This window comes from Aulonocara stuartgranti, assembly GCF_965226115.1.
Source record: "Aulonocara stuartgranti genome assembly, chromosome: 11".
In the NCBI taxonomy this organism is placed as follows: Eukaryota; Metazoa; Chordata; class Actinopteri; order Cichliformes; family Cichlidae; genus Aulonocara; species Aulonocara stuartgranti.
In genome coordinates this window covers 18,590,889-18,603,226 of record NC_138947.1, presented here as the reverse complement: position 1 = coordinate 18,603,226, position 12,338 = coordinate 18,590,889, and the positions used below count along the sequence as shown (strand labels likewise).

Sequence of the window (12,338 nt, the reverse complement as noted above, 5' to 3'; positions counted from 1 at the left end):
AACCATTCTGCAAAATGCAGTGATTTATAGGTAGATTATTAATGATCATACAAAAAACAAACAAAACACAGCCTGTTCGAAGTTTCCGGTGGTGTATTTATGTCAAGATACCCTCTATCTATTTATTGTCAGTGTTGTTTTCTTTGTTCAGGCAGTTTCAGGTCTTCAACCTCTATAAAAAGAGTACCTTGATTACATTGCTGTCGCTCAGTCTTTCTCCTCTGCTTTGTGCCTCTGAGTCTAAAGTCTCATTGAGTTTTGAGGCCTCAATTTCACATGTAATCAGTATTTAGTTTTAATGATTAGTAACAACCTAATCCAACCCCGATTGGATATTAATAATGAACCTGTGGAGCTGTGTTAGTTTTGGCAAACCCATCTGACAGTAATGTCTGGCAATTGGAGCAGTTTTAAGAAGACCAAGAAGTTTGGTGGTTGATAAAACCCTTGTCTTTCAGATTGACTGACATATTGTAGTATGTCATTCAAAAACCAAATGCAAAGTCACAGTTGACCAGTCATAAACAGAGTACTATAGGCTGTCAAAGACACACACATAGTGGGGGTGGCTTTCCAGACAAAAGCTAAGGTGATAGACAGATACCTAACTTTCCAAGTCCTACAGGACCCAAGCTCTGACACACTTTTTCATGCAAAAAAAAAGATCTTAGACTTTGACTGCTGGATGTGTCAAAAGTAAATAGACACATGTGCATGTGTGTGTGTGTGCACACCGTTCACAACTTTAAACTGTCTGAGACTCTTCAGGCCTGCACCAATGTCTGCCAGTCATCAGTGCAAAAACCGTCAGGACCCATGCCAATTCCAAAGTACATACAAACTTACCATATGTGCATTATTCAGCGCTCACATGAACTATTATCACATACTTTAGAACTTATGGACCAAAATGACAGTTACATATCACAGAAAGAGCTGAGCAATACTTCAGCTATCAAGAAAGAATAACAAGAAAAAGACGGATCAGCAGGAACTCTGAAATATGATGGAAATGCTGTATGAACTTCCAAAGCCAGACTTTTCATCACCAGTCCTTGTACTTGGAAGCTTAAAATCTAAATTAAATATGGTGTATTATTCCACAGAACATTCAGTACCCACTGTCACCAACTGCCTGAATTCATCAGCATGATGAGTCTTACACTTCTTACAGAGTTTTCTGTTGTTTTAAAAGTGACAAAATTTTGGCTAAAATATTTACAGTTGTGTTAGTTGGCAAATGATCTGATTACTGTAAACAGATTGGCCTTTTCCCAACCTTTAACCATAAAGCTTGTTGCTCAACAAAATGTTCACAGAACAAAATCCAAATTTGCTTTTGCAGACACTCACACCATAGCCTAGAGTAAAGTCATCCCAAATATCTAATTTGGTCCTATCCAGTGGAGAACCACTGCACAAATGCTAAATTTGATCTCAGCATTTTTTTTACACATGAGACTAAATTGAGAAACGATGTGGCGCTGACTGAGATAAATGTGACTGAATTATTCATGGGCCAGTGATTGAGCAGATGTTGGTCACAGCTGTGCAAAAGACTGATTCAATGACCGTTTCGTTTCTCTTCTTTAAGCAAAAAATATAGGAGTTAAAATAGTATAAGTGACTAATTTCATTGACCCAGCAATTTATTTTCATCACCAAAGGGCCATTAAAAAGCCTGGGAGAACAATAAGGAAATTTAGAATGAAAACACAATTTATGGAAAGCAAAAAAGTGTTTTTGGTGTCAGTCTCTTTGTCTATGTCTCAAGGCTAATTTGACTCCTCTTTTGGACTGTTGTCATTTTTGTGTTTAACAAACAACATAAGACTGAAAAACTATGATTACGGAATTACAAAGTAAAAGGTTTAATTACGGCTGTGAAACCCTATCATAACTTAAGTAAACAAAGAAAGATATCCTGAACCATTGCCTGCTGTTTACTGTAACACTAGGCTTCTTGTCTACTTTGTCATGGTAAAGTGCAGACACAATAATCCCTCCTGGGAAAACACACACCATTTCTGCAGTGGTGCTGATAGATGAATGGTTAAATATTGTAACCAGAGATCGATGAACACTGCTGTGTTAACGTCATGTTTTTGTGAGGAAGACTGTTGTGTATGGAACAACTTCACGTCACTGCACAAAGAAAAAAAAACTGAAAAAAAGACAGCACTGTTTATCATATTCTGATTACAGCTTTCCACTAAAGAAATATATGGACATCCACGTGCCTCAGTTCCCTTTTACTCAAACAGGGAGAAAGAATTCATTTTTGCTCCTTTTTAAAGAGAGTAGACTCTTTCTTCAGAAAATCCTGGATCTTCCTGATTAAAAAAAAAAAAACTTTTGTGATTTTACACTTTAGAGTTTTTTGTTGTCATTTGGTTTTATTGTACTCTGGTAGCTGTTTCAGCTACACCTGAGACAAACACAAAATCAGCATCTTGGATATCTATCTATCTATCTATCTATCTATCTATACAAATATATACAAACTAACAAATGAGTGTGTAAAATTAAAGAAAAATTCATAACTAATAATATGAAAATGAGGAAGAAAACAAACTTTCGCCATCTATTCTAGTGTTTCCATAATAGGGTGAGGGCTGTCCAGAGGCACAATATTTTCTTGGTCTTAGTTGTATTTTAAAGCCATCTAAATAACCGCATGTGATTTTTTTGTTTTAACTGCGTAGAACTTGTTGAACCTCAGCCTTTACTGTGACTACATTTCCGCTGAAACCCTAGCAAAGCTATGTTTACTAAAGAGGGGAACCGTTTCATTTTTGAACATACAATTCATTCATAACAATCTGAGAAGTCATAAACATCATGTGCACAATTTATCACATTAATTTATTCTACATCAACATTATGAGTATGTAAACTTAAATAAAACCCTTCTTGTCAAGTGAATAGAAGCTCATATGTTAATGGGAAGTGTTTTCTTTGACTCTAGTCCCAATACTTGAAAATAAAGATTAATGACATCTGAAACAATGTGCCCAGAAGGTTAGCATGTGTTTGCCAGATTGGTCAAGGCATTTTGAGAGGATGTGCAATACCAGTAAACATATTACAGCATGTCAGTCAATCTGAAAGACAAGACATACACACCATATTCCATCATTATAAACTTGCCTAAGTAATGCCAGATTGATAGTATGCACTCTTAGATAAGAATGGCATGGGTCACAGGTCTTTTGAATTATTTCCATGTCATTATTTAATCGCCAAACACAATTCCTGCATGCTAAGAAATGAAATGTTGTATTTACTTAATCCAGTTATCCAGCCAGCCTATTTTACTGGGAAACGTAATATACAGTTAAATGTAGTAATATGTTTTACATGGATTTAATTATATTGTTAATGAAATGCTAAAGCAAACAGTTACATTACATTAGCTTAACATCATTGCACTGGTTAAACTTAAAAAGGTTAAACTTGCTCGGATTTATAAAATTGCCCAGCAAGTTGTTCATTACATTAAGTGGAATTTTTTTTAAAATTATTTTTAAACAAAACTATATGGCATATTACTTTTACCATGTGTACAAATACAAGTATTAAACAGGTATAAAATTACAAGTAGTTAAACTATTATCATAATCCAAATGAAGAAAAATAAAAACATTAGAATATATGAAAAATACTTAACACATTCTTTGTTAGTAAATTTTGTCTGACTTCACAGAAAGCTAATGGAGATCACTGGGCACTGGATTGGTCTGTGAAGTATTATCTAAATATTTTTATAGTGAAGAAATACAAATAGCTTCATATATACTTGGTCAACAACACAATTTTTATAATTCTAGCTTTGTATGCTGCAGTAGATTTGAAATTAAACAATGCAGATGTAAAAAAAAAAAAAAAAAAAGGGGGGGGGAGCTGTTCTTAACCAGTCATAAATCAAGAATGATACCACAAAAAATAATGCAAAATATAAATAAGTAACATTAATCTTGAAATTAAATTCTAATCCTGTTTGGTTTAAGGAAAAACTTTGAAAGATTTGATGGGTACTATCAGTATTGACATTTAAGCGTGACAACACTACTCTGTCATTACTCAAAGACTTACGCAATTTTCAGGATAACCAATCCACAGACAGGTTTGTTTTGGGGCTGTGCTTTAAAAACAGTGTTGCAGCTTACCAAGTATTCGTTAAGAATGCAGTCAAAATCTTCATTTAAGTAGACACATACTACTTTTAGTATAGATTCCCATCCTACTTTGACACATGGACTGTTTAGGAGGCAGCAATCAAGCAAGTGAATAACAGCTATGACGTAAATGCATAGAACACACAGAATACTGTGTTTTGTTTTGTTTTTTAAAGTGTATTAATGAAAAAGTAATACTTTGATTCATCAATTTATCAATAATCCAACTTTTTCTTTCTTTTAACAACTCCAGTGAAATTTATGTACTCTTTCTTTGGGTGCACATTTGACAGAAATACATGCTTCACCTAAATTATTAACATAACTAAAGATTTAAACTATAAAGAAAGGAGTCAGTTTCAAATGTATGTTGCTGCTGTGACTATCCTCAGATTTTTTCTTCTTCGGTTTTCTATACGTTAATATTTTTGAGTTTGAAGTTATTGTAATCAACATAACAATGTATGAAATTTCATTTCATTTCATTTCATTTTCATTTCATTTCATTTTCATTTCATTTATTTATTTATTTCACACTTGGTACAACAGATCAAACAAACCAACCACACTTTCTATCAATAAAGCACTACAACCATGTGTGAAAAGGAGCAGGAAGAAGAAAATATTCTTATTAAACCTTGCCCCCTATCTACAATCCAAATGTAAACAACATCAACATATTTCAGTTCTTAAAGTGTGTACGCAAAATCTGTGAATTCAATAGAGATTAATTATACAGGGCAGAGAAAATAAGACAGGAAGTATATTTCAAAAGTCATTTATTTTAAATTCCCCCCTTTTGGAGGCCTGAATGACACAAACATTTAGCGTTCTACTCAGACAATTTAAACCAGGTGAACTGCATGCTCTAAGATTTCAACTATGAGAAAAGTCTCAATCTAATTTACTAACTACAAAGCATTTGAAATATCCACCTGTAACCTGACCTTGGTCCATACGATTCGAATTAAAGTAAAGCTAAGTTTTATTTTCAGGGAATTAGCTAATGTGAAAGTCTAGGTCAAAGATGCGGTCCCATAACATGAAGATTTCAGGCATAGTATAACTGAGAAAGAGAGTCAGAGAGGCCTCAAAATGCATGAGGCAAATAGCAACAGATGTTTGAAGGATCCAGATGTGAAAGCGTAAGTACCAAAATGGCATTTTCTATACACTGTTGTGTGTACTTGGTGGGAAACAACTCTGTCCCTCTTTCTCTATCTGTCTTTCGCTACACATATATGTGTGTGTGTTCAGTGTTGGGGAGTAACGGAATACATGTACCGCTGTTACGTATTTAAAATACAAAATATGAGTAACTGTATTACAGTTACCGTTTAAAAAGGTGGTATTTAGAATACAGTTACTTTGTTGAAATAAATGGATTACACGGCGGTACTTTCCTGTTTCATATTGTCGCAGGTCAGGACTGTTTGGGTTTTGTTTGACAGCTATGTTCTGTTGTTCCAGGCGGCAGCACTACGGTTGCCATGGTTACAGGGTGACGCTCTCTCTCTGCGTGTTTCCTGGGTGAGAGAGCGCCTTTTTGTTGTTGTTGTTGCGCTAAGCTAATAGGCAGAATGCTACAGACATAGCCCTAAAGAACGTAGCCTCATGGACAGTATAGTCCGTGCTGCAGGGAGAATGGACTGCCATACCCGTTATGTGTCTGTGAGCAAGAGGAGGGAGAAAAAAGAAAAGTACGAGCTGTCATCGAGCAAAAACGGGAGCTGGAAGCATGTAAATATAATAATAACCACTGCAGCCAAGAAGAGTGCCTGACGAGCCCAGTTGTAAGTATGCTATCCGGTTGTTCAGTCTGACGTCACTAGCCGTGTCTGGGTCTAAACTCCGCTGCAGGTCCATATATCAAACGATCACTATGGCATTACTGAGAGTTGAAAAACTGTCTAAAGTCTTTCATCTTTAATAAAATGATCAGCGTTCTGCTCTACCAGGTGTAACAATTGAGTTTAACACCCAGGCATCCATGAAAACGGAATTTATGACATTTAACGGAGTTAGAAGTTAGCAGGGAGTTAGCTCGCTAGCTTCTATCTAAATACAATATAGCATGCCCTGACTGCAGGGTTTTGGAAACAAATTAAAACGTACAGCTCTGCTATCACTTCCAGCATAAATGAAGACAGAAAACTAAACAGCAGTGACGTTTGTAGGGTTACTGAAGTTGGGCTAGCTGGTATATAATGATGTGCTACGTGACCGCTAGCGACACAGCTATGTTATCATAATATAAACAAGCTAACTGTTTTTCCACTCGATAAAAGTTACCGTGAGTGTTCTCGGTGGTCAGGAACAAATGTAATCGCATGGCAGGATGCTGTAAAAGGACCAAACTTCAGCCAGGAGAACAACTGAGATAATCCATCCACAATACGAGGTTAGTCATTCATATACTGCTGCATGGGCTGGGCTGTAGTTACATCCTAAGGTTTTAAAAACTGAGCTTAAATAAATGATTAGCGGTAATAAAAGCCGAGGGAGGTCAACAGTGATCACTGACTGTTTTAGGAGCTTTTTGAGATCAAATAGAAGAAAATACATAACATTAAACATGTTAACAACACAAAAGCCATATTAAACGCAGACTACTTTAGACCCGGAAGTAGGATTCGTCGCATCATCACTGAACAACCGGATTAAGACTCGACTGTACACCGTGTTCGTGTTTTCCTCCGAAAACAATAAGTTCCGTTGGAGCAGCCTTTCAACGCCTCTCTCTGTCTCTCGCTAGCAAAGTTGACCCAGACAACAAAGTAAAGCTAGTTTTCAGCTACGAGCCCGACAGGGAACCCGATGTATTAGCCAGAGGTCCCTTTACTACGGTTCGGAGCCGCGGACCTTCAGTAATAGTAATAAATATCACAGCAATAGTATATTAACGTAGTTGTAAACAGCATGATAATATATTAAGTAATCCAAAGTATTCAGAATACGTTACTCTCATTGAGTAACGTAACGGAATACGTTACAGAATACATTTTGGGGCATGTATTCTGTAATCTGTAGTGGAATACATTTTAAAAGTAACCTTCCCAACACTGTGTGTGTTTGTGTGTTAACACAGAGAGGCAGACAACTACACATTCTCATAGCCACATTTACAGCCAATTTAGAATAACGAAACAGGCATGTTTTTGGACTGCCTGAGAAATTAGAGTACCTGGAATAGTGAGTGGCCAGCCAAGCGTTATGGAAAGACAGTTATTATTCCCCATGCTTGGTGGACACCCAAACAAAGCTAAAGGGAGAAATATTACTCCAAATTATTGCTAATATGTCTTTTGAATTCGCAAACAGGAAAAATTGTTGCTAGCAGCTATTAGAATGGCAAAGCAGATTTATCGTGGTCACAGTGTCTATTATTGCAGCTAAATACATTTTCCCACTAGACAAAACAAATTACTTTTAATGTAAGGATAGGTTGCTCTGAAACAGAAGTACAGAATGTGTACATGCAAACATTTTGTCAAAACTTTAATGTAAATTTCTGTTTTCTTTTATAACAGAGAAATACTAAAAAGAGTAGTATGAGAAACCCATACAAGGTGCACTTGTGTTTGGCTGACACATCCAAAGCCAAGGCAAAGGTATTTTAAGGTGAGCATGGTCGTAGCGGTTAGTGCCATAAACCTGCTGTTGTGCACTGGCAGGTGCGCAAGAAGATGATCTACATTAGCCAGTGGAACATAAAACAATAGCTCTCTGGGATTTTATGCAAAATTGATGAAGGTACAGCTAATGAACAGTGAACATTACTCCATTGATCATAAAAAGAAACACACGAATAGACAACTTGGCTGCTGGCTGAGATTCCACACAGTCTCATATCAGTAAATTTTGTTTCATTTTCATACCCTCCAGAAGCTAGTCTGAGGGAGTCCCCCGACGAACCCTTTAATGAATATATTTATTTTCTATTTTCCAAGTGCACTATAAGGTAAGTGTCTAATATATTGTTTCTAAAATGAAGAGATTGGTAATCATACAAACTCTTTATAGTCAACCTTTGGTCTCTAGTGATCCATTCTCACCCACTCATCTAAAATCAATTACAAAATTCAGTGCACTGTTCCTGAAGTAGCTACGACAGTTCTGTCTGATGTTTGCCTTAATATCGTCAAAATAACTGAATGTGTCCTGTAAGTAACTAAAAACTTGATATATACCATATAATCACTTTTATGTAACAACAAAACAAATATAACAGAAGAAATATGGCTCTGTAAAAGTCATACTGAATGGGGTTTAAACAGTGTCAAAAATGCTAGTGCAGTGTTCATCCAAGTTTTTTACAAAGGATCAAACTGGGAATTTGACATCGGTTTGTTAGACTGAAAACTGATTTTCTTTTTGATTGCAGACATAGCCACAAATTGGTTTCAGTTTCAGCTGTTTAAAAACATAAGACAGTTTGATATATCAGATTCAAGGATAATGATGCATTTGGTGTTTTTGGATTTCAAGAATGTTATGCTTAAGTGGTCTTGCAAACTTGTTCCCATTGTTCTCTTTGTCATTGCAATCCCATGTGCCAGGGAAGTTAAATAGTTGCCCATGTCCCAGTTTGTGACAGTCTCATGTTATAACAAAATCTATTTTCAAACAGTGCTTTGTTTTATATCATGCTTTTTGACATACACAGCACTTTTAATGTCTGCATGCAGGTAAGTAAATCCCAAAAGGTTGATTCTGTTCATCTGGACGTAGCGTTTTCAGTGACAGAAATGTTTCGTCAGTCGTCCAAGTCCAACCTTAGAAACTGTACATTTGCACAATGACCTCACAGCCCATTGTTCATTGAATGGGCTTTTTCTGACAAGAGTATAACCCATACACTTTTATTTGTGTATTTTACAAATCTATACTGTCATTTTATCCTGTATTAAGATTAAGACCAATGCCAAATCATATACACAGATATACTGAGCTGTGAACCGATAAATAAGCTAGTAATTAAATAAATAACTGCGATATCCAGACAAAATTCCAAATCCCACTGTGTCTTGGCTGATTTCTCTCACACATGGATAAAATCAAGAGTGAATGATGGCCTCCGTGACTACAAGCCTTGCATTTCAGAATTTTTAATAAAAAAAAATTCTTTTAGAATAAGTATTCAGATGCCATCCAGGACAACCATCAGTGTTTTATTTAATCAAAATGTCTAACTTGCATTTTGATCTGATGTATTAAAAATGTTATTCCTATGGAGATACTAGAGAAAAAATAACAAGTTAATAGTTTTATATCCCAGTTTTGCTCTCCTTTTATTGAATTTTTACTTCTCTTTTTTCTGCTACTTCTTTCTATCTGCTGTCTTCCTTCGTCACTTTCACCGCGTGGTGCATGGATTACACATCTCCAGTCATGCTTTTTCTCTCTGACCGATATTGTTTATGTTTCACTCAACCGCGATTCGCCTCCCACAGATGTTCTGGAACTGTCCAGGGTGTTAATCACAAGTAACGTCCTCCGTGGTGTAAAGGAGCCTGGCGTGATTTCAACCCAAAACTCTTCTATAAGGGTGGTGTGTTTTTCTCATCCAAAGGCTAATGAGTTCATTACCACGTCAAACTCAAAGAGGCCTCTGAAAGGCACTAAACTTACTAGATAAAAGACTATGTATTGTATTACTATAAAACATTTTTATGCAAAACATTAATGGTGATGGGGGCAATTTTCCCCTGGTTGAGTCTCACAAGACAGACTGGTCCTAAATGAGGAGTGATACTAAGCAATATTTAAAAAACCTGTGTAAAGAAACAAGAATTGAGGAATACAGTTACTCAGCCAGACATAGGTCTTATTCCTAGTTTCTAAAACTGGGCATCAGGACTTGGGATGTTACCGCTTTGGAGGGGAAGGAGCACACAAGGTTGAAAGGTACTGAGTAGATATAATTGGACAAGTGGCTCTGGCAGGAGCTAACACAAGAACATTGGTGTGTGAGGATTTTTAATGAGGTCAAGGGTTTCTGTGAGAATTAAAAGCAATTCTGGCAAACTGTCAGAGGACTCGGGAGGGAAATGAGTGCTACTGATTTCAGCTGAGGGTATTATGGGGTACTGGAAGTCATACTTCAAGGATCTCTTCAATCCTGCTGCCACGCCTTCCATAGTGGAAGCACAGTCTGGGGACAAAGGTGATGACTTGTCCATCACTTTGGGCAGCATGTGGATGTGAGTTTTTTAAGGCTCTGGATGCTGTGGGGCTGTCTTGGTTGACATGCCTCCGCAGCTTCACATTGAAGTTGGGTACAGTGCCTCTCGTCATTGAGGAGGGACTGAATGTACACAGCAAATCCAGCATGTCCAAATTAACACTGTCGGATTTGATTTCAACACTATTAAAGTGTCTATATGGGTCCACACCAGAGAGTGTTAATTTAACTCTTTTTGGAGAGTTGGTACGTTAACTCTGATTTAGTGTTAAACACCAAATCTGTCTGGAGTTGATAATTTAACACTTGGTGTTAAGAGTTTATATATTAACTCTCAAAGAGTATTTTAGTTTAACTACGTAAGAGTTATCTTCTAATTCATTCTAAAAAGCTGGAATTTTACTGTTCTGAACTTCTAGAAATTTCTTTTGGAAATAAACATTTACTAAAAAGACCCAATGGTTTTTGAAAAACATTTATTCTGAACTGTGCACCACAATTTCAAAACATTTTCTGAAAGATGTAACAGTATACATGTTCTCACTTTCATTAGAATTTTGTTTATCAAAAGGTCTGACATGGTAAATGCAAATAACAGCATTCTCATCACTTATTTCTTCAATACAATATGCATGTCCTTCATTCATCACTTTGTGGAACTTCAACGCACTTCTGCTCTCCCCCATATTCCATCTTCACAAGCATATCCTGTGTGGAGATCGAATAAAAATTAGTTGACACTAATTAATGGCACAAATAATCCAGTAAACAATTGCAGCACAGTAAAAAAAAAAAAAGGAATCCTTTTTGAGCCATTACTTGTGTAAAGTATTTTCCCAAAAGACAAAGACACAGGCAACAGGTAATACTGAACTAAATGTAAAACCTCAACCTTTTTCATTTTTACCTAAACCGTGTGCACAAAACTCTGGAGGGATCTATGCTAACGTAGAATCCAGTCAGGACGTCTGCTACTGCTGTTTGCTCGTGTTTTTTTATTTTTTTATGGGCGATCGTTTTCAGGCTTCAAGCAGCACCATTATACCAACATTTCACATTCTAGACATTGTTTTAGGTGTATTTGACCAAACGTTTGACTGAAAATTCACATGCAAGCTTTTTTTTCAAGGCTGTGGTATTTGCCCGCAAACAATACCTTTCAGCTAGCTAAAACAGAATATTATGCTATCAGCGAGCAACATGGCTAATGCCTTTCACACAGCTTTGTCTCAACTCCAAAGAGCCACAGAAGTAAAAGCTCATAATAATAATTGAAACAATCTTTGAAAGAATGACTTACCAAGCATGGCAAACAACTCAAATATGTAGAGCAAAATGTTCTGAAACGGCTTCACTTCAGCTTCGATTGGAGCCGTGCTGGGGGCGGAGTCTGTGAATTTACTCTGTTGGTGTCATAGCCCCTGTAGGAGTTCAGAGTTAAGAGGTCAAGAGTTAATGTTTCCATTGTAACACCTCCAGATTTGACAGAGAAACACTCATTTTTAACACTCGATTTTAACTACTATCATTTTACACCTCAGAGTTACATTAAAAGAATGTGACTCTGCTTAGAGTAAAATTAACTCTACTTTTGCAAGGAGACTATTAACACCAAAAAATTTAACACTTTTGAATTTACTGTGTAGAGCCAGTGTTTTTCCACATCAAAAGTAGCCAAACAAGGTGATTCAGACCTTTTACAATGCCCTCTGGGTGCCTCCTTAGCAGGATATTTAGGGCAGGATATTTAGGACATGTCCTACTGGGAGTGGGCCTGGAGGGACCCAGAACACCTTGGGAACGCCTTGGGAATGCCTTAGTGCCCACCCAGAAAAGCTGGATGATGTAGCCAAGGAGAAGGAGATCTGGGCATTTCTGCTTAGACTGCCGCCATGGATGGATGGATGGATGATTCCCACATAACAGAATATAAAGAAATTGTGTAATTACAAGTAAAATAATGCAAATATTTCCTA

The 12,338-nt window shown here is 36.7% G+C and overlaps 1 long non-coding RNA gene across 1 annotated transcript; it reads left to right on the top strand.

The window, feature by feature from the left end:
- The first annotated feature begins 5,356 nt into the window (after window positions 1-5,356).
- On the top strand, window positions 5,357-10,128 carry LOC309716636. The gene is made up of 3 exons (XR_014279484.1): window positions 5,357-6,579; window positions 7,709-7,799; window positions 8,064-10,128. It is a non-coding gene; the product is annotated as an uncharacterized lncRNA (long non-coding RNA).
- The last annotated feature ends 2,210 nt before the right edge of the window (window positions 10,129-12,338 follow it).